The following is a 23,474-nucleotide window of genomic DNA, read 5'->3' on the forward strand; positions in this document are numbered from 1 at the left end:
AGTTGCAGCCTCTCGTCCCCAAGTACGGCATAGCTTGGCGGGGGAGACTCACAGGGAAGCCGACAGGGACAGTGGCCAGTGGTTGCACTGCATGTTTCCACGGGCAGGAAAGATACTGCCAGTGCAGCGAGCAGAGCCAGGGAAACTGAAGCCTCAGAAACTACAGGAGCCAGGAGCAGGGGACATGTGTTCTGACCAGAGGTAGAGGCGTGCACAGGCCTGGAGGTGAGCAAGCATACTGGGGAGTCAGAAGGGGGACTGGCCATGGAGGGCCTTCAGTCCCAGCCTTTAGAGCTTGGTCTTTCCCAGTTGGGACAAAAGGGAGCCACCCAACGGTCTGGTTGGAAGGCCATTTAGAGGGACACCTGGATGGCTCAGTTAGCTAAGCATCTGACTTCAGCTCAGGTCATGATCTCATGGCTTGTGAGTTCAAGGCCCAAGTCAGGCTCTATGCAAACAGCTCTGAGCCTGGAGCCTACTTCAGATTCTGTACCTCCCTCTCTCTCTGCCCTCCCCCACTCACACTCTCTCTCAGAAATAGATATTAAAATTTTTTGGAAAAAAAAAGGGAGTACACTTAGAAAGTAGTCTTCTTCCATTGTGTTCAAAAAAAATGGAGGAGACTCCCAAAATAAACAATATGTATACAACCAGTCATGAGTATTCATAGACTATATCTGCAAGATATACCACAATGAGGGACATTGGTTTCCTCTAGGGACAGGACTCCTGGCTGGGCACAGGGATGGAGGGAGACTTCCACTGTGTACATTTTGGTCATATTGAATTTTGAGCCATGGATTGAATCACCTTTCTGAAAAATAAACAGAAATTATTACATTGTAAAGTCTCTATGATAGAAAGAAAGAAAGAAACAAACTAAGGTCTCTTTGGTTGTGTTGTATAGGATGAATTGGAGAAACAGACTGGAGGCAGGAAGGCGGGCAGAAGACTGAGGCATTGGTCCTGGGGAGAAATGGGGGGGACGTGGGCCAAGCAGGGAGGCTGGGGGTGGGTGTGAGCACAGGGCTGGGAGTCTCCAGCCTGGTGACAGGCACAGTGTTCAGCTTATGAGCTTTTCTGGGGCTACAAAAATATAAGGGTCATGAAAACCAAAAATATTGCTTCCAGATTTTTAAAAGAAAAGTGCAAAATCCAAATGGACAAATGTTTAATAAGCTGTCTATGGAATAGAACTCCATACCAGCCAGTCACCACACAACACACAGGGTAAATTATGTTCAATGTGAGTGCACCTTAATAGGCTTGGTATCAGAAAAGGGAAGCCCCAGGGGAGCCCTCTAGGACCTGCGTGCATTCTATACTTCCAGGGCTGAAGCCAGGCCCCAGGGAGACTCAGAAGTCACACCCAGGTCAGGAGCAAGTTTCTGCGACTACAGATCCTTCCAGATATCTTCACATTGAGGCCCCTTCCTGCCCCAAATGAGGAATCAGAGCAAGGGCAAGAGGAGGCAGCTCCCAGCAGCGGGGCTCTTTCCAGGAAGGAATGTATGGAGAAACAAGGTAGGATATCTGTCATGAAAGGGAACCTTGAGACCATGATGGCCAACCCCTCCTTGGGCAGAAGAGGAAGCTGAGCCCAGAGAGAGGCAGAGATTGCCCCAAGCCACACAGCCAGTTAGCTGCAGCACTGAGATTCACCCCACCTCCTCTCCCTCCCAGCCTTTGGTGGCCTTCACTGGGCCACTGATGCCCTGCGTGTCCCACTCGCCAAGCCACCTCTGGGGGATCCCTCAGCCCTCCTCAGGCAGAACTGTCAACCACTCATGGCTCTATAAGGAATCCCAGGTCCTGCACATGGCTGTACTTTCTGGGGAGAAGAGTGGAGAGAAGGTCTTGGTATAAGCTCCAGGACAGTTGCCTGACCCAGGAAGGCTCAAGGAACCACCTATATTGCAGGCCTGTGAGTTAGCCTTCCCATCACACAGTTCTCTTGTCCCAGCGGGCCTCCTTCACATCAATACATGAAAACCACCAGCTCGTCCAGCCTTAGAATCCTAATGTACACAAAGTAATGGATCTCCAGATTTGATTACATAACAATCAAAAACTTACATGAGGCAAAAAAAAAAAAAAAAATGCCTTAAATGAAGTTAAATGAACAGTGATAAGTGGCAGAAAACATCAACAACATAAATAAAAGGAATAGTATCTATAATATATAAAGAGTTTCAACAAATTAATTTTTTAAAAGATGAGTAATCCAACAGAAGGCAAGGGTACAGTGAGTTAACAGCAGGAAAGGGGTTTTATATGACAGGAGGAGCTACACAAATCCGAGTGTCGGTGTTTTGGAAGAAGTCAGGGAAAGGAGGTTTATTCTCTCTCAGTGGGTACAGGACCAGCCTACCCTGTCCTGGCCTCTCTCTGGCTGAGAAATGTATTTTCTGTGACATTCAGAAACCACACACACACACACACACACACACACGAGAGAGAGCTGAGGAAACTTTCTCCTAAGAGCCCCTCTGTGTATCTTCTAAGATTTTTCAATCCCAGGAAGGGAACCCATGAATCCTATGAGAAACAGCTGGGCTTGAGGCCTAATGTGAACACTGGGTCACTCCAGTACCTCCGCCCCTCCTCCTTCTTGCCAGAAGAACTCCAGTTTTGTTCAGGCAGCCACCCCACTCCACACCAAAGGATTCCTGATTGGATCAGACCAGAGGTTTTCCATAGGGGCAGCAGCATCCCTACGGGCACTTCTATTTCTGTGGGACATTTTTGTTTGTCATAATGATGGGGGCACTGAAGATATTTGGTAAGCTTGGGTGGGGGCTAGAATTCCTGACATTTGGGATAACAAAGCTTTGGCCTAAATCCCACAAGACTTTTAAATGTCCCGCTAAATAGAGACGTAGGTAAAAAAAAATCTGAGCCTAGAATCTAATTCCACTTTACATGTTAACAGAGAAGTTTTTGTGCAGCTTTAATATGTATATCAAATATATACCACAGCACAACAAACACTGTGTACATTGAGAAATCTTCCCAAGCGTTATTAGGTAAACACAAACACGCACGAGGTAGCATTTTAGTCACCGAAACAATCCACCTATATCTGTTTGCATCCATCACTGCCATGTTCATGGAGATTTTATATGGAGGTAAAGGTATCTCATTGTCCTTTAGAATACTTACACCTGAGCATACATCTTGACCTACATATTATTTCACTATACATTTTATTTTTTCTTTTATACTCTTTAGGGTATTGTATTGGTGTATATTGTATTGGTGTTTTGGTCTTTGGATTTTTGGGGTGCTTTTTTTGTAATTATATGCCTAAGTGGGTTTTAATTTCTACAGATTTCATTAGGCTAGTAATATTTATTATGCAAAGCAGGCACCAGGCCTGATGGGACTGGGAACCATTGGTCTGGGCCAGCTGGTGCCATCTGTCCTGATGATGACTATGAATCCATGGACTGGGTTGAGCATTTTCCTCTCATCTTTGGCGTGAACAAGCGGGGAATCACACGACCCTTATGACCACTGGATGCTACCTTGTGATCGTGAAATGGGAGTGCTTCCAAGGATAAAGCCAATGTGGAGGATGAAGTTGGGTCCTTAGTGACATCCCTGGGCCTGATGCTATGATGTGCAAGGACATCCTTCCTCTGGACCTCCAGCTCTGGAGATACGGGTTCCTAGTAGGAAGGCAGCAGCAACCAACTTTTGGGGACAATGGCAGGAGGAGGTTAAGATAGCACTGAAGCCTTGGTTTCCCCTTCAGAAAGAGGGAACCCTGGTGAGCAAGGAAACCCTCTCCTCTTACTGTTGATATCAACATGGCTATTGATATTTCTGACCTTCTAAATGTCACCAGGACCTATGTCTCAGAAGGGACAGCAGCTTCTGGAGACTTATGCCATAGGCTTTCGTCCACCTCTGAGAAATGTTCTCGGGGCTCAAAGTGGGCCTAGCAGAAAAGCCATGATTCTAGGTCTCCATAAGAAGTTGAGATTGAGTGTCCCTGGGTTAACCAAGAGTAGACTCAACACAAACCACAGGAAAGTCTGCTTGGCAGAATCATGGCCTGTTACACACATCTGGAAGGGACTTGGGAATTTTCTGGTACAGTTTCACCGTGGATCAGTCCACATAGCATTGTTATGCTACACTAACATCCCCCATACCTTAGTGGCTTGAAACATCATTTTTCCTCATTCATGTTTATTTTTTTTTTATTTAAAAAAATTTTTTTTAACGTTTATTTACTTTTGAGACAGAGAGAGACAGAGCATGAACGGGGGAGGGTCAGAGAGAGAGGGAGACACAGAATCTGAAGCAGGCTCCAGGCTCTGAGCTGTCAGCACAGAGCCCGACATGGGTCTTGAACTCACGGACCGCGAGATCATGACCTGAGCCGAAGTCGGCCGCTTAACCGACTGAGCCACCCAGGCGCCCCTCCTCATTCATGTTTATATGCCCACTGTAGGTCGGTGAGGGACCTCTGTTCATTATAATCACCCAGGGATGCAGGCCGAAGGGAGCTCCCTATTGACCCCATGCTTCCACGACCACCAAGAACATGCCCAAACCCAAACTCGCTGCCCCTTAAAGCTGCTCCTGAAAAATGTCACATATCCCTTCCATTTGTATTTCATTGGTCAAAACGGGTCTTGTGGCCATGCCCATGTTCACCAGACATGCAGCAAAGGGTTGGGATATATAATCTTCCTGCAGGGAGCATGCATGAAGGGATGGGCACTACCTATAGGGAAACAGTACTACAGTGTCCCACACCTGGTTTACAGTTTATGTGGCCTTCCGGATTCTACCTGGGCTCCCAGAGGAACCTTTCCATGGGAGCAGATCTGACTGTGCCTGCTTCCATTTGAAGGCCTTCAGGGGGACCCCATCCCTGACCTGATGAAGTTCAAACTGTCACCATGGCCATCAAAGCCATGCCCCTGCCCACTTCTCCAGCCCCTCTGCCTTTATCCCCCACTTACTTATCCATCCATAAATATCCACCGAATGCTGACCACTATGCCAAATTCTGGGCATGAAAGCATATCCAAGACCACCCCTGTGAGCCCCTGAAGGGCCAGAAGCACCTCTTGTTCACACCTAAAGACTCCCAGGTCCAGCCTGCCAAGGATCTCATACCTCAGGGCCTTTGCCCAAGGCCCTGCCACCCTCCCGCCTCCCACCTCCAGCCCAGTTCCTCCCTGACTTCTGCAAACTGGGCTGTGCCACTCCTGGACACATCGCCTGCACAGCAGCTATGCAATGTGTCATTATAGGGCTTCCTCGCTTGTCTGTCTCTCCCAGCAGACTGTGGGCTCCTCAAAGATTATGGTGGGTAATCCCCTGTGAAAAATGGTAACAGTTCAAAAAAAATTTTTAATGTTTATCTCTGAGGCAGAGAGAGACAGAGCATGAGTGGGGGAGGGGCAGAGAGAGAGGGAGACATAGAATCAGAAGCAGGCTCCAGACTCTGAGCTGTTAGCACGGAGCCCGACGCGGGGCTCGAACTCGCAAACCGTGAGATATGACCTGGGCCGAAGTCGGCCGTTCAACCGACTGAGCCACCCAGGTGCCAAAAATGGTAACAGTTTAAATGTCAAACCATAAAGAGTTGTTAAATATGTCACAGACATATTATGGGATATTCTGGAATGTTAAAAAAAAACAACATTAAAATGATGGGGTAATACTCTTTGAATTAACAAATCTCCTTTAGGATTCCAAACTCAAGGGACACCTTGAGAGGCGCCTCTCTCTCCCTCTCTCTCTGCCCCTCCCCTGCTGTCTTTCTCTCTCTCAAAATAAACAAACAAAAACAAGACAGCTCTGTACATGCTGCTATGGAACCATCTCCAAGATTACTGTAAAGTGAAAAATGTGAGATGCAAAACAGTTGTACAGTGTGCTAACTTTGTTGCACAAAACAGATACGGGGAAGAAAGTGTGCTGGTACACCCTTACAATACCTCTAGACAGATACAAAAGAAACGTGTTAGTGGTTGTCTCTGTAGGGGGGAACCAAGGATGGGGCCCCAGGTAGGAGGCTTACCTTTCTGTCTACCCTTTGTACAGACAGAATATTTTTTACAACCTACTTAAAAAAAAAAAAAAAAAAAAAAAAAAAGTCAGGAAGAAAATGTAACATCCCAGCAAAGCATTCACGATATCTTATTATCTTGAAGTAATAAATTCAGGTTTCAAAACTGTAGGTACATAAGACCCCTGCTTTTGTAGAGAAAAACGTATACTGCACCTCAATGTATAGGAAAATGTTGCATTATGTGCTATTTTAACTTGGTTTTATTTGACATTCTTCTGTTAAAAATTCAAACGATAAAAAAGGGAATAAATGGAAAAATATTCCCCTTCCCTCAATTCAGCTGCCTGTGTAGCCTCTGCTCAGTTCTTGCCTCTCCCAAAATTGTTAAAAGTCTGTAAGCTTGGAGCAGGACTGTAAGGGGTATTTTCTTTGTGGCCTTTTCCGAAATTTCTATATTTTCTCAGCGAGCCTATTTTATTATGGAAATAGGAAAAGTAAATACACTTTTTAAGTGCTTGGAATTAAGAGGGGTCTTGAACCTCCTTCCTTCCTCCCTCTCTCTTTTCCTTCTTTCCTTCTTTCTCCCTCCCTCAGTCCCTCCCTTTCTTCCTTCCTCTCTAAAGAAACAGGCTTGGTGCTCCTGTGCAGGTTAGGGAGCAGCCTGGGTGGCAGAAGGGACCTTTCTAAGTTCCAGGAAAGGCCTCTAGTTCCATGTTTAATAAAATCCTCCTTCCTCACCTCCTGCCCTGACTTGGTCACCTCCACCCTTCCCTCCCTCTCTACACCTCAGAGACTCAGGCCTCCTTTCAGATTTGAGGATGGCAACCAGGAGAGGAAGCCTGTTGCCCTGTGGATTCTTCAGAGGGACTGAACACAGGAATTCTCTTCTGCCTTGTCCTCCCCCAGAGTCTCCAGAAATGGACCCGAAAAACAAAAGAGGAGAAAAGGAAGCAAGCTGAAGAATTCCTCCTTTACAAGAGCCCAGGTTAAAAACAACGGGCCTTGTTAAAACCGCACCTTAATGAGGCTCCTTCCCAGCCTAATTGTCGCCATGGTAATGACCCCTAGCGGCCATCTTTAATTAACTCGGCGACGGAGTCACCAAATGAGCTCCTCTACTAAATTGCCCGCCAGCCCAGGCAGTCACGCGGCCCCTCCTCTGTCCTTTGGCCTCCAGCAAGGCTTTCTTCTTTACCTCCTGATTCTCCCTGGCATGGCCAGGGGAGGGGCTCAGACCCATGGTAATACTAATAACAACAACAGCAGAGTAACAATAATACCTACTATGCTAAGCGATTTATATGCATTATGTCTTTTAATCTTCACAGTAATCTTATGAGGCATGTACTTTTTCAGATGAGGAAACTGAGGCACAGAGAGACTAAGCCCGTGGGAGGGCTGGGATTTCAACACAGGCACTCTGGCTCCAAAGCTACCCTCATAATCCCTCCACTGGAGATGAAGTTCACAGGGTCACCTGCTTCTCTTGAGCCCAAAGACTTGGAGTTTCTTATCTGCTACTTTCCAGCTGTGTGACCCTGAGTCACTTACTTCACATCTCTGAGCCTGGTTTCTCATCTAGAACAGGGAAGGTGATTCAAGGGGGTCAGGAGTGGGGGCAGGGGCCTGACAGCCTCATCAGTTCTGTTCAGTAATGACTCCCAACTCCACCAGAACCTTCCTGTTGTCTTCACCCTGGTGTGGTTTCAGAGGCAAGATGGCACGAAGGTTAAGAGATAATAAATGTGATTATCCATGCAAAGCCCTGAGGACAGTGCCTGCCCTTCGTGAGTGTTCAGTGAATATTAGCTGCTCCTGTTTTCACTAAGTGGATGCCCCTGTGAAAGACCTCCTCCGGGAGAGAGCAAACGGTCAGGAACGTGGGGAAAGAAGAAGCAGGGGAGGAGGCCCAGTTGCCACCAGTTTTAGAATAGGTGGGCAAAAGGCTCAGGTACCTGAGAATACACTGCAATGGCAGAGTCTAGCCGTTGACCAAAAATGGCAGCCTTCATCTTGCCCTGGCCTTGCCCACTGAGCACGCTTACATCAGCCTAACTAGATCAGATCAGGAGGTCCAGGTGCCAGCCACCAAGGCACATTAAAGCCAGCAGGAAGCAAGCAAGATTAACAGGCTCTACCCCACGCCACAACACATACCCCTCAGGGACACTCCTTAAAAGGTGCACAAGATATTTCTTGCTTTTCTATTCAATTGCCCAGAACTTAGTCAGATGTCCATACCTGGCTGGAAGAGAGGTTGGAAATGCAGTGTTCACCGGGGCCAGCCATAGGGAAAGGGAACTGACCTGAAGGCTTTGCCACAAACCTTTCAGTCCTTCTTCATACTACCCCAGAGTAATATTTCCAACCTACAACTTCTCACCATATCTAAATCCTTCAATGGCTCCCTACTGCCTTCATCATGAGCTCCAAATTTGTGAGCATGGATTATAAGGCCCTGCAGGATCTGGCTCCATTGCTTTCCCTCGTACCCTTCGTTCTAGCCACACCAGGCCACTGGCCATTCTCCGGATCAGCCATGCTGCCATCGCTCCATGCCTTTACCCACGCCTGGAATGCCATTTGGCCTCTACTCCATTTAATTAGAACACCGCCTCCTCTCTAAAGCCTTCTTAGGGACAGAGAGGAAGGTGTGACCAGGATAGACAGGAAAGGGTGTGCATTCAGACTTTGGCTGGGGAAGGAGGAAGCATTTTGCTGTCTAGGGATAAAGAAAGACCTGAGCTGGGGATGTGCTGGCCTTCCATATGCCAGCGGGAGGCAAGCTTGGGCTACTTTTCAGCCTCTGATGATGGATTCCAATTGTTCTTCTGCCTCCATCCGACCAATGAGAAGACTGAGACTTGGAGACAGGCAGTGAGTTACCCAAGGTCACACAGTGGCCCAGCAGGGACTCCTGGCTCCCCATTGGTGTTCACACTACACTTGCATTACTAGGCTGTAGCCTGTATATATAGATGTTTTATGGGACAAGGGACAGTCCTGGAGACATCATGCTAGGAGGCATGGTCCATGCAGGAACAGGATGGGCAAGCATGTCCTCAGACACCTCAGTCCCTCAGCAGCTCCCTTGGTAGCCCCAGGACAACACACACATCCACGGGGCCTGGGAGCTGCACTGGCCTGGCTCTGCAGTTCCTCCATGATATCAGGAGGGGGCGCAGAGCACCTCAAAAGAGGCCGAAGAGGCAAGGCAGCATCCAAGGAGACCACATGAGTCCATCTTCTGTCCTCACTCCACTTCCCTACTGTGGCCCCAGGCACCTGAGAGCACAAGGTTCACCTTGTCTCTGCCCTTGGTGCTTGAGACTGGGGGCATTACCCTCCCCCTCCAGACACTGAATTCTCAGCCATTGTTCCAAACGCAGATACCGAGCTAGACAGCCTGCCTCTGCTTCTCAAGGCTGCTCATCAGGGTTGTTTGGGGACCACCCTGGTCCTAGAGTCCCCACTGGCTGTCGGGGACATGGCACTCTCCCTGAGCCTGGATCCCTGAGAGGAATGCCACTACCATCTGCATAAATGACCAGCTAAGCAAAGCCAGACAACATTTAGGGGTATTATGTCTTTCCCGACTTGAAAACTAAGGTTAAAAGAGGTGTCAGTTGCTTTCCCAAGGGCAGACTGAGCAAGGAAGGTGACTCTGGAGGGCCTTGAGTTCAGGAGTACAGGCTGCCAAAGGGCATGTGGTCCAAGGCCACTTGGACTCAGACTCACTGGTTGTCAGGAGGCAAGAATGTGCCCAGCACCAGCCCCAATCTGGTCCCCACAAGGGAAGGGGCTGTGAAGTTCTGATCCCAGAAGAGGGAATGTCGAATCATTTTGCCAGCTGGGACCTTGAGTTTAAATAAAGAAGAAAATGAAAACCCCCTTAAACATATGTACCCTGGATGTCTTATTAAGGCAAAGATTGAACCTTAGAACTGGACTTTAGAAGCATGTGGAAGACTGAGGGTGTAGTCTGCCAACAGGGCACTTACCTGGCTGAAGAGGTTTAGCCCAGTGCTTCACTATCCCTTGGGGTTCCTTCCTTCCTTTTGGCCTCCCTGACAGCTCCCAGTCCATCTTTCTCTTCCTTAGCCTGCCCTGAGTTTGTCAACACCAGCTACTATTTCCTCCCATTCTCTCTTGGTCTCCCCTCTAATCACCCCCCCCCCCCACCATAGCCCAATTTCCTAAAAAGGACATCTTCAAGTCTATATCCAAGGGTTCAATTCTCAATCCTCATCTAAGCTGACCTGTCAGCATATTGGACACTTCTGATCTCTCCTTCCTTCTTAAGACTTCCTCCTCCTGGCCTCAAGGACACTACTTTCTTTGTTCTCCTCCTAAAGACTCTCCTTCTTGATCTTCTTTACTAGATTCTCCTCATCTTCCTCCCTTCAAAATCAGAGTATCCCAGTGTTCAGGCCTTAGGACATTTTTCTTCCTTTTACACTGAATCCATAGTGATCTCATCTTGCCTCACGGTTTTACATAAGGTCTATAAGGTGACAACTCCCAGCCTGGACCTCTCCCCTGAATGCCAGGCTTATATATCCAGTTGTCTCTAGGCCTTCCCTATCCTCCCTCCTGCCGCCAACTATCTAACAGGCCTCCCAAATTTCTTTTTTTTTTTAAATGTTTATTTTTATTTTTGAGACAGAGAGAGACAGAGCATGAATGGGGGAGGGGCAGAGAGAGAGGGAGACACAGAATCGGAAGCAGGCTCCAGGCTCTGAGCCATCAGCCCAGAGCCTGACACGGGGCTCGAACTCATGAACCGTGAGATCGTGACCTGAGCTGAAGTCGGACGCTCAACCAACTGAGCCACCCAGGCACCCCAGGCCTCCCAAATTTCAGAGTCAAGCTGATATCCCCCCCCCCCCAAAAAAAATTCTACTCCTCCACTTACTCTCCCAGTTCAGGAAAGACAAACTCCATCTTCCAGTTGCTCAAATCAAACCCCACCCCACCCCCATCATCCTTGACTCCATTTTTCTTCTCACATCCCACCTCCATCCCCTCAGCAACTCATAGCAGCTCTGTCTTCAGAATACGTAAGAAATCAACCAGTTCACTCACCAACCACTGCCCATCCTGATAGGTGTTTAAGGTGGGAGAAGTAGGCAGGGGCCAAGTCATTGAGGGGAAGGGCTCTCTTGGCTGTGGCAAGAACTTTAAATTTTACTCTGAATTATATGGGAAACCATATGAAGACTTTGAATATGATGACATTTGCCTCTTGGAAAAAAAAAAAAAAAAACTTCTCTGGTGCTGAGGGAGGAATGGATTAAGGGGGTGACAGGGGAAGTGGTGAGACCAGTAGGTGGATATGGAGGTTTGAAGGGGGAATAATTGATGGCGTGGACTACTTTCCTTCCATGAAGAATCGTCCACCTCGATGCCCTAGGAGCCCGTTTCAGAGGCGGAAAGGCGAGCCCAGGGTGTGGCTGAGCAAGCACACTCTGTGACCCCAGCAGAGGGGGCCCGCGTTTCAGCACCACTGTATGGACAGCTCCAGCCCCGCCTCAGAGCCTGGGAGTTCAGCCTGCGCGCGGCCCCCCTCCAGTCCCACGCCCTAGAAGCCTGCGGCTGGGGGAGGGGCCCTGGACCAGGCTTCGGCGAATTCCCTTCTCTTGGAAACCTCCCTTTGCAACCCTGTAAAACGCAGATAACAGTAATGCCGCTGCGCCGCCTCACAAAGCCGCCAGGAGCGCGCACGGACTTTGGGGAACACCAAGGAAAGAGGTTGCCCAAGAGCAAGGCCCCTTAAGGGCCTCTTAAAATCGTTTCTGTCACGGACTCCGGAGTTTATTTCCTCGACTTGGGAGAGCAAAAATGAAGCCACATCTGCGGCAGGCTGAAGGAAAGGACTATTTGAAACCTATTCTCATAGCGTCCCCCCGTCCCCCCCCCCCCCCCCCCCCCCACCCCGCACAGTCCCAGGTAGCCAGCACCGCTCTGCGCCGCGTCTCTGCAGACCGAGCTCTGGAGAACTAAGCTGTTTCTCCAAGACTTGGACAATCAGTCTGAATTGTTCCAGGCCCAATGCAGATTTTCGCCCTCTGATAGAGTTTCTCCTGGATGGAGTAGCACAGAGGTCCGTTCTCTCCTGTCCCCGGGGTCCCTGCCACCCTAACCAAATCTAATTTCCCTTGATGCGTCCGAACTGATTTTCTTATTTGGAGCTCAGCAGGATTCCTTCTCCTGGAGTTGGGGAGCACCACTTGGGATCCGCAGACTGAGGGGCCTTGCTGTGCCAACTCAGGCTCCTGAAGGCGCAATCTTGCTGGGTCAGGGAAGACAGTGGGGCCTCGGGATTTCTCTCCCTGAAATGACCTCTGGGTTTCAGGTCCGCAAAGGAGATTTCTCTCAGCTTCCCTAAGGGAAAAGGAGCCAAGAGTCGGACCCTGGCCTTAGGAATACAAGCTAACCACAGCAGGAGCCCAGCAGGGCATCCGCAGTGGTACCCACACTGCTAAACCCTGCAGTGACCCAGCTCTCTGCCAGGTCATCTCGCCACCTGCCTGGCCCTCTCTCCTCTCCTTCCCTCCAGTGTGGAGGCCCAGGAGTCTTCTGGGAAGCTTCCCATACTGGGAGGGGGCTCAGTCCTTTGGCCTGCTTCTCTCTGAAATAGGGCAGGTGGCCAGGCTTCAACAAGACTGGGGTTTATGTGCCCCAACCTCAGAAAACTGCACACTGGGACAATAAGACAGATACAGAACTGGGGGAGTAGCTGGGAAAAGGTTTCTTAGTGTGAATGAAAGCCAAACCCAGATCTCTGACACCCCAGCTCCTTCTCTTTTTCCTTACTCACTAGGTAACCTTGGCCAAGTCACTTTTCATTTTATTGTTCTCAGCCTCAGTTTCTCCACCTCTGAAATGGGGGCGAAAGAGTGCCTCCCAGGGGGCCTGCTATCAGGAATCACTGAGACAAAAGCAAGTCTCTTATCACAGCCCCATTAAGTGTTGTTCTGTTATTAAGATGTGGGTGCTGGGGCACCTGGGTGGCTCAGTCAGCTAAGCATCTGACTCTTGATTTCGGCTCAGGTCATGATCTCTCAGTTTGTGAGTTCGAGCCCCATGCTGGGCTCTGTGCTGACAGTGTGGACCCTGCTTGGGACTGACTCTCTCTCTCTCTCAAAATAAATAAATAAACTTTAAAAAAAAAGATGTGGGTGCCTTCTTGGAAAGGGGGTTGCCTGAGGAGACTTCCCAGAATTAAGGGAGACTTCCCCCACTCCCAACCAGTTCATGTTCTGGTATCTCTCTAGACCTCTGGGACGTCCACTGAGGATTGGGCAGACACATTCACATACATTTTACAGATGGGAAAAGTGAGGCCCTGCAGGTGACCCACCTTGCCCAGGGTCCCACTTCCGTTCCTCAGACCAAGACTCCAGGTGAAGGGGACCTTAGCCCCCAGCCAGAGCTACTTGGGGGCCTCTCTTTCCTCCCCTGGTCCCAGCACACCAGTCCAGGAATTTCTACAGGGGGCTGGGGAGTAACAGCTGCTCCAGGAACAAGAGTGTCCGTCTCCCCATATACAGAGACCTCAACTCCTTCGCCGGTAAAATGAGGAGAAGGACATTCTGCAGAAGAGTGTGAGGAGTAAATAGGATGAAAAACCCAGCAATGCTGTCCAGCACTTGGTTCTGACAGATGGTCCACTGTGGGATTTACTGCCTCCCTAAAGTAACCCCCATGGCCTGGAGCCAACCATTTTGGCTCCGAATGGTTTAGAGAGGTTAAATGACCTGGCCAGGGTCACGAAGTTGGAAATGTAGTGCTCCATGACTCCAACCCAGCCTCTCTCAGAGTGTTTGGGAGGGCAGGAAACGGGCTCCAGACCAAAAGCTATAAGGTGGGGAGCTACAGGGCTGGTGAGGCTGCCTCACCTGAGCTGGTCGCTGGCTCCCCATGATCCCCGGGCCCTCGGGTGCTCAGGGAGAAAAGCGGACACATCCCGGGCGGGTCCCACCCCGTCCAGGTCCCGCCACCCAACCACACGCTCACCGTGGTGGGGGATCCCTCTTGTCCCGGGGCAAGGAGAAAACCATCAGGGTGCTTCACTCCTCAACGTCTTTCTGATTCTTGCATTTTCAAGCCGAGACTCAAACTGGGTTTTAACTAGCCACACTGATGGACTGTCAGCAGCTCTGATATTTTACGATATCTATGAAAACAGCTATCATGCCCATACATATATACTACCAGGGCTCTGAATTAGCTCTTCTCTCCGCAGTGGACCCAATACCACCTGGTAGTGGCGGAGAAAGTATGGCACAGCCAGAAGCAGAATCAAATGTCACGGTCAAGGCCAGTTGTTACAACTTGGCTCCTGCCAAGGGGGATCCAGGCTTTATCTCTTCCCGGACCTGTGCAGGGGTGGAGGGAAGGGCTGAAGGAGGGGTACTGTTTTCACTTCACCTCCAAACTGCAATGAAGGGGACTCCTTATGTCCACGCCTCTAGGCTATATGCAAAGTCTCCCTGCGACTCTAGGCGAGAAGTACGGGGTGCCTCCTCTGAGCTGAGTGCTGAGGGCTCAGCGGAGAAGCAGAATGCACGGCCCTGCACCACCTGGGCTTCCATAGCACAGGCCCCACCAGGACCCAAACCTGGGCCACGCCATAGCAAAGGGACCCTCGTGCTCAAAAAGTCCGGCCTCCACGTCTGTATTCATTCCAGGGCACATCACTGTGCCACTTATGCCCCCACCTTCCTGGCCTTCCTGCCCTTGCGACGCCGCCCAGCCCCCAGCAAGGACACCGCACACAGTAGGTGCTCTGTGGGGAGTAACTCCCTCCCGCTTCCGTTGGCCAGAGCCGGCTGCGCTGCGGCGCCTCGGGCTCCCCCTGCTGGCTCACGTGGTAATGACCTGAGCCGTAGCCGCGGGGAGGAAAAGCAAGAAAGCTGTTTGTAACTACAGGGGAGTCTCCTAAGGTACCACCACCAACCGCCCGCCCCCCGGCCACTCCCACCCCGCCCGCCACTTCCGCGAAAGGCACACGAAAGAGGCTTTCAGGAAGATCTCATTTTCTGGCAGTTTTATCATAAATGCAAACAAAATGAAAAATGGACTCATTTACCCAACAAATATTTACTTTAATATTAATCACCATGGCTAACACGGAGCACTTACTTGCTGCCTCCGTGGCTCTCCTACATGTATTAGCTCATTTAACCCTCACAACAACGCTATCGTGGTGGTACTGTTATTATCCCCACTTTACAGTCGACGACACTCAGGCCCCAAGAGATGTGCCCCAGGTCAGGCCTAGCTGGTAAACAGCGTGGAATCCACCTCCAGAGCCCGGAGCCCCAGCCTCTATTTTACACCATCGTGGTAAAACACTGTGGTAAGAAAGAGACATTGGAAGTAGCCTCAAAGCATTCCTTGTTCTCTAATTTCCCTGGGGAATTTCTCCTAGAAAAAGAAACCGACGAATGTTTTATCTACACAGCGATGTTGGAATTTTGCTGGGCGTTTCCTGGGTATGTGTTTGCTGGTGGCAGCAGCAGTTACAAGGATAAGATAGTTTCCCTACATTTCAAAGGAGAGGTAAGGTTAAAAAAATAAATAAACAAAAGCATGCAGATCACCAGCAGTTTGAGATCCCCACCCCTATCTCTCAAAACGACTTCCTTCCAGCAGAGAAGAGAATGAATCTTAGTAAGATTCAGTGGCCTGTTCTACACTCCTAAGAAGCCAGGAATCGAGAAGGAATTTGACCTACTGCTGTTCTTTGATGGCTTCTCCACCTCAAAGTGGATTCATCACTCTCTTCGTGAGCCTCTCCTTTGTTCCTGGGGGATGTGGATTAGGCCCCAGTCCCACACTCACCATGGGCCTGGACACCGCTTTGGTGCTTGGCAAGAAGAGGGCCTGAATGAAATAAATTTCCCCATAAAATCTGACTGGTGATCATCCTGCCCTTATCTGGATCTTCCAGCAAAGAGAGCACACAATATTTCTCCATAGGACTGCTTCCCCCGTGAGACAGTTGGTAGGTTGGGTTCTTCCTTCTGTGGCTTCCCAGACCTAGCATTGCCCTGTGAGCCTTTCCTGAGACCTGGGGAAAGCTACAGATTTTACTGAGAGCCAGATACCTGCCTTCTGTCTTCAGAGCCCAGTCCAGAGAGGAAATCTGGAAAGGGGAAATTTCTCTCCTCAAAAGGCATGGGGAGACCCACCTGAGCCTCAGAGGAAAATCCGGAGCATCTGGGGTTCACAGCATAGTGTGTATTTGCACGGGGGCGTGCCCTTCCAAGCCTCCTTATATCTGGTCTAGGAGAGGCTGGCCTAGATACACCAAAATACCGTAATGGTATTTCAGTCCCACAGTATTTTCCTGAGTTTCCATGTGTCAGTGTGGGCTAGGGGGTGTGCACGTGCCCATGCACATGCGTGTTTATCAATTTCTGTATTTGAATACAGGCTAAGCATGGATCCAAGAATGTGACCAGAAGCAAGCCTCTCTCCTGGGGTGTGGGGGTGGGGTGACATCACCACAGTGCGCACAAGCTGGTAAATGTCCTACAGCCACAGAAGAAAATGGGGTCTGGATGATCCTAGGGGCGTATGTATACATACAAGTGTGCAGGAGTGCATGTGTATTCATAAGCAAATCCCAGTCCGAGCGGTGTGTGTGTGTGTGTGTGTGTGTGTGTGTGTGTGTACACAAAGACAAACCACAGTCTGTTTCTATGCCTGGGTGACAGTGTCTGTGGTATGGTGCATATTTACAAACACTCCCCGACCCGGTTCTGTGACATTGTGATCTCGCAGCTGAGCGCACATGTATGCAAATTTGCATGTAAATAAGTGTGTTTACAATATAATCCCAAACCTATATGTGAGTGGCTGTGTTTGTGTGTCTAAATGTGAAGCTGTATCTGAATCAGGGTCTGGATGAGTCTGGGTGTACGAGTGTTTTACGTGCACACCCTGCCTGGTTCCGCATCCCCGTAGACCTACTTGGGTGCTCTGACCACAGAGGCTGAGCCCAGACGGGTCCTGAGGCTGGCTGGCGGAGTGTGTGTGTAGGTGACCGGTGTTTATGGGCAACCCCGCTAGAGCCTTTGTCTGGTGCCCACTCCCTGTGGCCCCTAAATTCCTCACCCTGGCAGGATCTTGGCTGTCCTTGCTCCCAGACCGCCTTCCCCAAGGAGTCCCTTTAACTCACAGCCCCTTCCCGGCCAGGGGGCTGAGAGTTGGGGGATAGTCATCTCGGGGAGTTTTTGTTCCGCCTCATGAAAGGCCTCAATGGCTGGGAATACCATTCTAATTACAGGGAAGCCCAGCTTATGGAGGGGACACAAAGGGCTGTGATCTCATAGCAGCTCCTTCCATCCGTCAAATAAGGCTTCTAATGACGGGGTGAGAGCTGTGAATGCCTAAAACAAACTCGAAAAGGAGGGAAAATAAAGCCGCCGGGGGCTTAAAATATATTAAATTACCCTGATTAGGAGTCGTGGCTTTGCAGAGCTGGTTGGAGGGGCTGAGGAAGCTGTGAGTCCCACTATTCACTTGGGGGGGAGGAGGGGTCAGTAGGTCGGGAGGGGTTCACAGAGCCCCGGCCCATTCTCATGCTAACACCAGGGACACACTGCAGGCTTAGTGGGCTGGAAAATAGAAATGAATTTGCCATAATCCTCCTCCTCCGGCTCCTGTCCCCAACCCAGGAGAAGTGGTGCCTAATTGCAGCTCCTTAGAGCCTGCTGGGCCCTGGGGCAGGGCCACACCCTGGAGCCTATGCCCCTGGGCCTTCGCACCCCGTTTCCTCCTCTCTCCAGTGGGGTGGGCTCAGGGCCTGGCAACAGGTCCCGGTGGAGGGGTGGGGGGAGTGGCGGTGTGCACGTGTGTGAGCGTGCATACACACCCACGCTCACCCCTTCCGACGGTGCAAACCCTCACACCTACACACGCCAGGCGCAGACGCAAATATGCCTTCCCTCTACCTACACCCCTTCCCAAACGCACTTTTGTAGGAGCACAATTTGTAAACACGGGGACTCCTCTGTGGGGGAGTATACACAGGCCTCCCCGTACTTTCACGGGCCCGAGACATGTTGCTTCTCAGATGACCACGTGCTGCCTCCCTGACATGAAAACACACACATGCACGTAGCCCTTCAGATGTGCTCCCAGAACCAGGGACCTAGAATAATTTCAATGTTTTACAGCAAAGGATACCGGTGCCCAGAATACAGCCAAGGTACAGGCTTTTCCCAGCACCACCTGAGTGAGCCCTATCTCTGCTGCAAGACCCTAGATAAGCCTGGCCCCTACCTGGGCCTCAGTTGCCTACCATTAAAACAAGGTGCTTGGACTAAATGGCGCAGAAAACCCCCTCCAGTTCAGAAACTAGGAGGGGCCAAGTGTCAGGGGCTACTCCCCCCCCCCCCGCCCCTTCCCTGCCTCTGCACGCTTAGCTGTGTATACACACATACGCCACAGCGCACAGGACAATGATTCTGTCCAGTGTTCTGACAAACTAGAGGGCAGGCCTAGGAGCCCAGTAGCCTGCATCCGCACAGGTCCTGCTGCACGCGGGGGGCAACCACCTCACCCACCCGCCTTGAGCCTCGCTCATCTGTGCCTGGGTCCACGCGATTTTGCCAGTTTGTGACGCCGGGGAGTCAGGGACGGATCTGAACCACAGAGCCCCACCGTGTGGCGCCCAGAACCCAGGAGAGGCATCCAAACGGGCTCCTCCTCGGTCGGGGGCTCCCTCTGCCGGCGGATCTGGAAATGCAGCGCAGGGAGGAATGCACGTGACCCTCAGACGTGACCCGAAGAGTCGGAGCAGTGCGTACCCCACCCCTGTCCTCTGTTCCACTGTAGGAGTCAGGGAGCCGTGGGCTAGACTGGAACGGAGACTGCAAGAGGAAACTGGGAAGAGAGCATGGGAACCAAGGCCCGACCTCCCTGCACCTTTCCCCTCCTTTCATAGCCCCTCAGAGAACCAGCAGACCCGGGTGTGTGGAGGGGGCCAGGGTGAGGGCAGACACACCCAGGCCCACCACCAGCAGCTGGCCAACCTGAGCCAATGTGCCTCAGCGTTTCCACCTGTGCTGTGGGCGACGCAGGGCCCTGGGCAGCCAAGGAGAAGACCCAGAAAGGGCAGGAACCTCCCTCCCACCCACTCAGAGAAGGTGGGGACCCCAAACCTCCAGAAGACCTTTCTTGGGGGCCCTCAGGGTCAGCCGAGGCCCCCGCTGTCCTCTGGTCCCTGGAGGGAGGCTAGCTGCTGAGAATAGGGGCATGACCCCTGGCTGCAGTGGGAAAAGGGAGTACAATCCAGATCTTCCAAGCTTGGGCACCCAGATGCGGTGAAGTGCTGATCGTGCATGGGACTGGGGAGGCAGAGCAGGGGTCTGGGGGACCAAAGGCACGTCCTATAGGCGGGGTTGTTTCAACGAACCAGGCTGTTCAGAAGGAGGGAAGATACAGGGATGGCAGGTCCCTCCCCACCCACTCCACGGGGACCAAGGTACCTGCCCAGGGGCCACAGGTACTCCCAAGGTGGGGTGGGAGAACGTGGGTCTGCTGAAGCCTAATTGTGAGGTCAAATAACAGGCTTCATGCGCCCTAAGCGCTCTTCCTAGGCCCCAAGCATTCGCCGGCTGCTTCCCCAGCCTGTGACTTGCTTGGCTTTGTCAGAGCTCCGTTTTCGGGGCGGGGGGGTGGTATCTAGACCGAACCCCACAAGCCTTCTCTGGGCTTTCCAGCTCCAGGCCAGGCGGCCTGGCACACCTTTGTCACAGGGACTGTGGAAACTCCCGCAGGTCCGGAAGAACCCAGATGAAATGGGGGTGGGGGGAGATTTGGGGAAGGTGAGCCGTTTCAGGACCAGCCACGTTGGGTGGAGAGGGCATGGCTTATGCCCAGCGCTGAGGCCCAATGTAGCCAGGAAAGCCTCGCCTGGGCCCCCAGCGTTTGCCAAACGGCTGCCCTGGCCCGGGGCCTGGCTGCGCCCAGCGGGTAAGGGAACCAACCCCAGAGCTGCCTAGGCCTGCTCTGGCTCTTTTCTGCTCCTCCCCGGTTTTGGGGGAAGTGGGGTTGGATCGCTGAGGGATAGCAGAGACTGAACCAAGGGCGTGGCCAAGAAGAATGAAAACGGAAGGGCAGACTGGAGCGGACTGAAGCCCTAATTGCTCCCACCAGGCTCCAGCCATGCCTCAGTGGCCAGTCCCAGTGTTTGGGGAGGGCGCCCTCTCTTCCCAGTCCCCGAAGCCCTTCGCTGCAGCCAGCTGCCCTGAAATCCATAGATTCCTGAGGGAGCGCACACACCCACATCACACAGGCATTCAACATAAGCATATAAGAGCAACGAATTCAAATTCCAGAATTTTCTCCAAATAAAATAAAGCTGCAGGAGGCAACGCTCAGCCTCTAGACCCTGACATGGGGAGGAGGCACCGGAGAAGGGGTTTGTTGGATACCCTACCGGAGCATCTCCCGCCGGCCTTTCCGGAGATGCCCCGCGGCCTGCTGCCCTCGATCTGGGGCCAGGAAAGCGCCCGGCGAACTCCATGGCCACAAAACGAACCTGTGTGCCGTGGAGGCGGCCCACGAGCTGCCATGCAGAAACGCCCTAGTTCTCCCAACACAGGAGCCGCCAGAGTCCGATGTGTAGCCAGAAAGGCCAGAGATTGGGGAATTTCGAGTCGTTTTCAGTATAATGCATGTCTCCCTAAGTCACCCTCACAGTTCTGCGTCTGCCTCCGTGCAAATGGCCCACCCTATCAATTACCTCCCTTTACTCATAAAGAGAAACGGGATCTTGTTTTTTTCTAGAATATTCAAAAACGAGCGGCCGGATTTGGGTGAATTCCAGCGGGGCTGAGCTTATTTTCTTCGGCACGATGGCGCTGCCAGGGCTCGGGAAGGATCTCTGAGGGCCGGTCGCCCGCACGGTGGTGGAGACCGACCGACCGGAAAAGGGCTGGGGCCTTGGGGCCACCGGCGCTTCTGCGGAGAACCGCAACCCAGAGTTCGCACGCCCCCGCAACAGTCTGGGGGTCTCGTGCTCCGGCCCCGCGTGCCTCTCGAGGAGAGAACCCAGGTTCCCCTGCAGGCCTCTCCCCCAGAGCCCGGGGCCGGGCACACTAGCCAGCACGACAGCGGGACCCTAAGGGTCCTACATAGTCTTTGGCAAGAGACTGGAGGCTGCATTTTCAGAGGCTGCCTGTCTTTAGCGTCAAGGGAACGAGCTAGGGAAACCCTAATATGCTGAGATTTTCTAAACATCCCGGATTCCTGAACACCCGTGACCATCGCCAGGAGCCAAGCAAGGGCTGGGCGGCAGAGCTGGGCTCTTGGCAGTGGCTCCGGGCTTCTATTTGTAAAATACAGAATGAAATCGGGAGAGCTGAATGTAGACAAAGCCATCTTAAAACGTTCGATTGGCGAAATCGCCACACTTAGCAAACACTTTCATTTTCAGAGCCGCCCGTGGCCGTAGGCAAGTCCAGAAAAATCGATTGTGTTTCCGGACGAATTCCACCCAGGGAACAACAGAGCCTTGGGAATGCTCGCCCGCCCCGCGCACATTGGAAACACATATATTGGAAGGAATGGCGGACTTAGCCCTCAAACAAGCGAACCCGCCGGACGCAAACGTGCTTGTAAACTCACTTGCGCGACTTTGAGTTCATCTACCCATTTATGCCTGTTTACCTGGCTTTTATACCCTCTGCGGAGCTGCTATATTTGTGTGGGCTAGGCCGGCCACCCCTTCTCTTCCTCCGCGGAGAAACCTTAGCTGCGTGGGCCGGAAGCTACCATTCGGACCGGCCCCGGAAGAGCCACTTTTCCTTGTACTGGCCACGGTTTCGCAAATTGAGTTGTCCCGATCCTTATATTCTCGGTCCTGCACGCCCACGCCTTAACGGTCAGACCCAGGTGTAGAGCCCTACTGGAGAGAGGAAAACCGAGGATAGTGAAGGTTGGGAAAGAGAGTGCAGCTGCGGCGCATCGAGCCAAGGTTGAGGGGCACGGAGGACACCTTGGCTCGCCTCGCCGTTGCCAACGTTTTGCCCAATGTCTGGGGGACTCGCGGGATTGTGTGCAAATGTGTCCTCAGGCACCGTAGCCGGAACACAGGACTAGGCTTTTCCAAGACCGTGCATTCCGCGTGATGACTTTTCCTATCAATGGAAGAGACGTGGGCAATTGACCCAGCGGCCTTCTCCTCTCCGTCTATTGTGGCGGCTCAATCACGCATTTACCGAAAGAAAAGCGAGTTTATCTTAGCCTGGAGGAGCCTCGTGTTGCGTGTGTGTGTGACTAAAGGGTGGGGGAAATTCTGCAGCCACGACTGTGCAGATGGGCTGAGGATAGACACGTTCAGAAAAGGGCCAATTTCCCCTTCACAATGAGCGCTAAGTACCTGATAAATGGGGCTGGTGTTTATTCATGAGCAGGTACTTTGGAGATGGCGATTAGAACAGCCGCCCGCGCCGCCTCGCCAAGGTACTTAAAGCCGGGCAGGTGCAGCGCTGCGCGCGGCCTGAGCGCACAAAGCCCGCGGCCGCTGCGGCGCGGGGAGGGGCGTGAATGCGGGCCTCGCCGGGCCCCAAGGGCGCGCGGCGCGCAGGCACCTTAGCCTTTTGTTCTTCAGCCGAAGCCAAGGCCACTTCACCGAGGGGCGTCCCGGGAAAACCTCCCCTCTAATTACCAAGAATTTCCTACATCCCTCCTGCCGAAGCCCAGTCGGGCAACTCTCGGTCTGGCGGACGCGGGGACGCAGCGTGAGACCGGGTTCGGCGTTTGCGTAAATGCTGCTTATGAGCAGGCTATTAGCTAACCAGCTGAGTAACTAACTCAACAACTAGGGAAGAAACAGAACCCGGGCCTGGGAACCACGCGGGCACGCAGTTCTGGCCTCCCCCGCCGCCGAGGCGCCACCTCTGGCCGCGCGGGTAACCTCGGGCTTTCAGGTTTTGTTTCAACTCCAAGGGGAGAAAATTGGGGTCTGTCTCTTTCCACAGCTTCCTGGCGCCAAGGTCGTGGGACAAACTCAATCTCGCCCTCAGAGTGGCTCCAGAATCCCTAAGAACCCCCAGTTTTCTGCCCATGATCGCGGCCTGGGCTGGGCGCGCGCAGAGAGAGTGCAGCTGGCGTCTGGCCTTGGGGGGCCAAGTGCAGCGTCCTCTGCGCAGGGACGCGGCAGCGCGTTTCCCTTGGGGCCCAGCGGGGCAACCTGTGTCTGACATCCCTCCCTGCTCCCCAGCATCTTTGAGGGTGCTTCATGTGTGTAACCTTGGGTCGGCTGAGGCACTCGTGGGGTAGGCACCCCCGGCCTGTTCCCTGGGGCCTATTGGGGTCGCTTTTTTTTTTTTAATCGTTTGGAAAAATAGACCAAGATCGTTTCTCTCCAGTCCACAGAATGAGGAGAAATATGTGTTGCAAACAAGTTGGGTTC

At 52.1% G+C, this 23,474-nt stretch overlaps 1 long non-coding RNA gene across 1 annotated transcript; it reads right to left on the reverse strand.

Moving 5' to 3' along the window:
* Window positions 1-740: 740 nt before the first annotated feature.
* On the reverse strand, window positions 741-22,521 carry LOC122221118. Its single transcript, XR_006203079.1, has 3 exons — window positions 22,440-22,521; window positions 21,728-21,965; window positions 741-814 (listed from the first exon to the last, which is right to left on the reverse strand). It is a non-coding gene; the product is annotated as an uncharacterized LOC122221118 (long non-coding RNA).
* Between the last annotated feature and the right edge of the window lie 953 nt (window positions 22,522-23,474).

This window comes from Panthera leo, chromosome B3, assembly GCF_018350215.1.
Source record: "Panthera leo isolate Ple1 chromosome B3, P.leo_Ple1_pat1.1, whole genome shotgun sequence".
Taxonomy (NCBI): Eukaryota; Metazoa; Chordata; class Mammalia; order Carnivora; family Felidae; genus Panthera; species Panthera leo.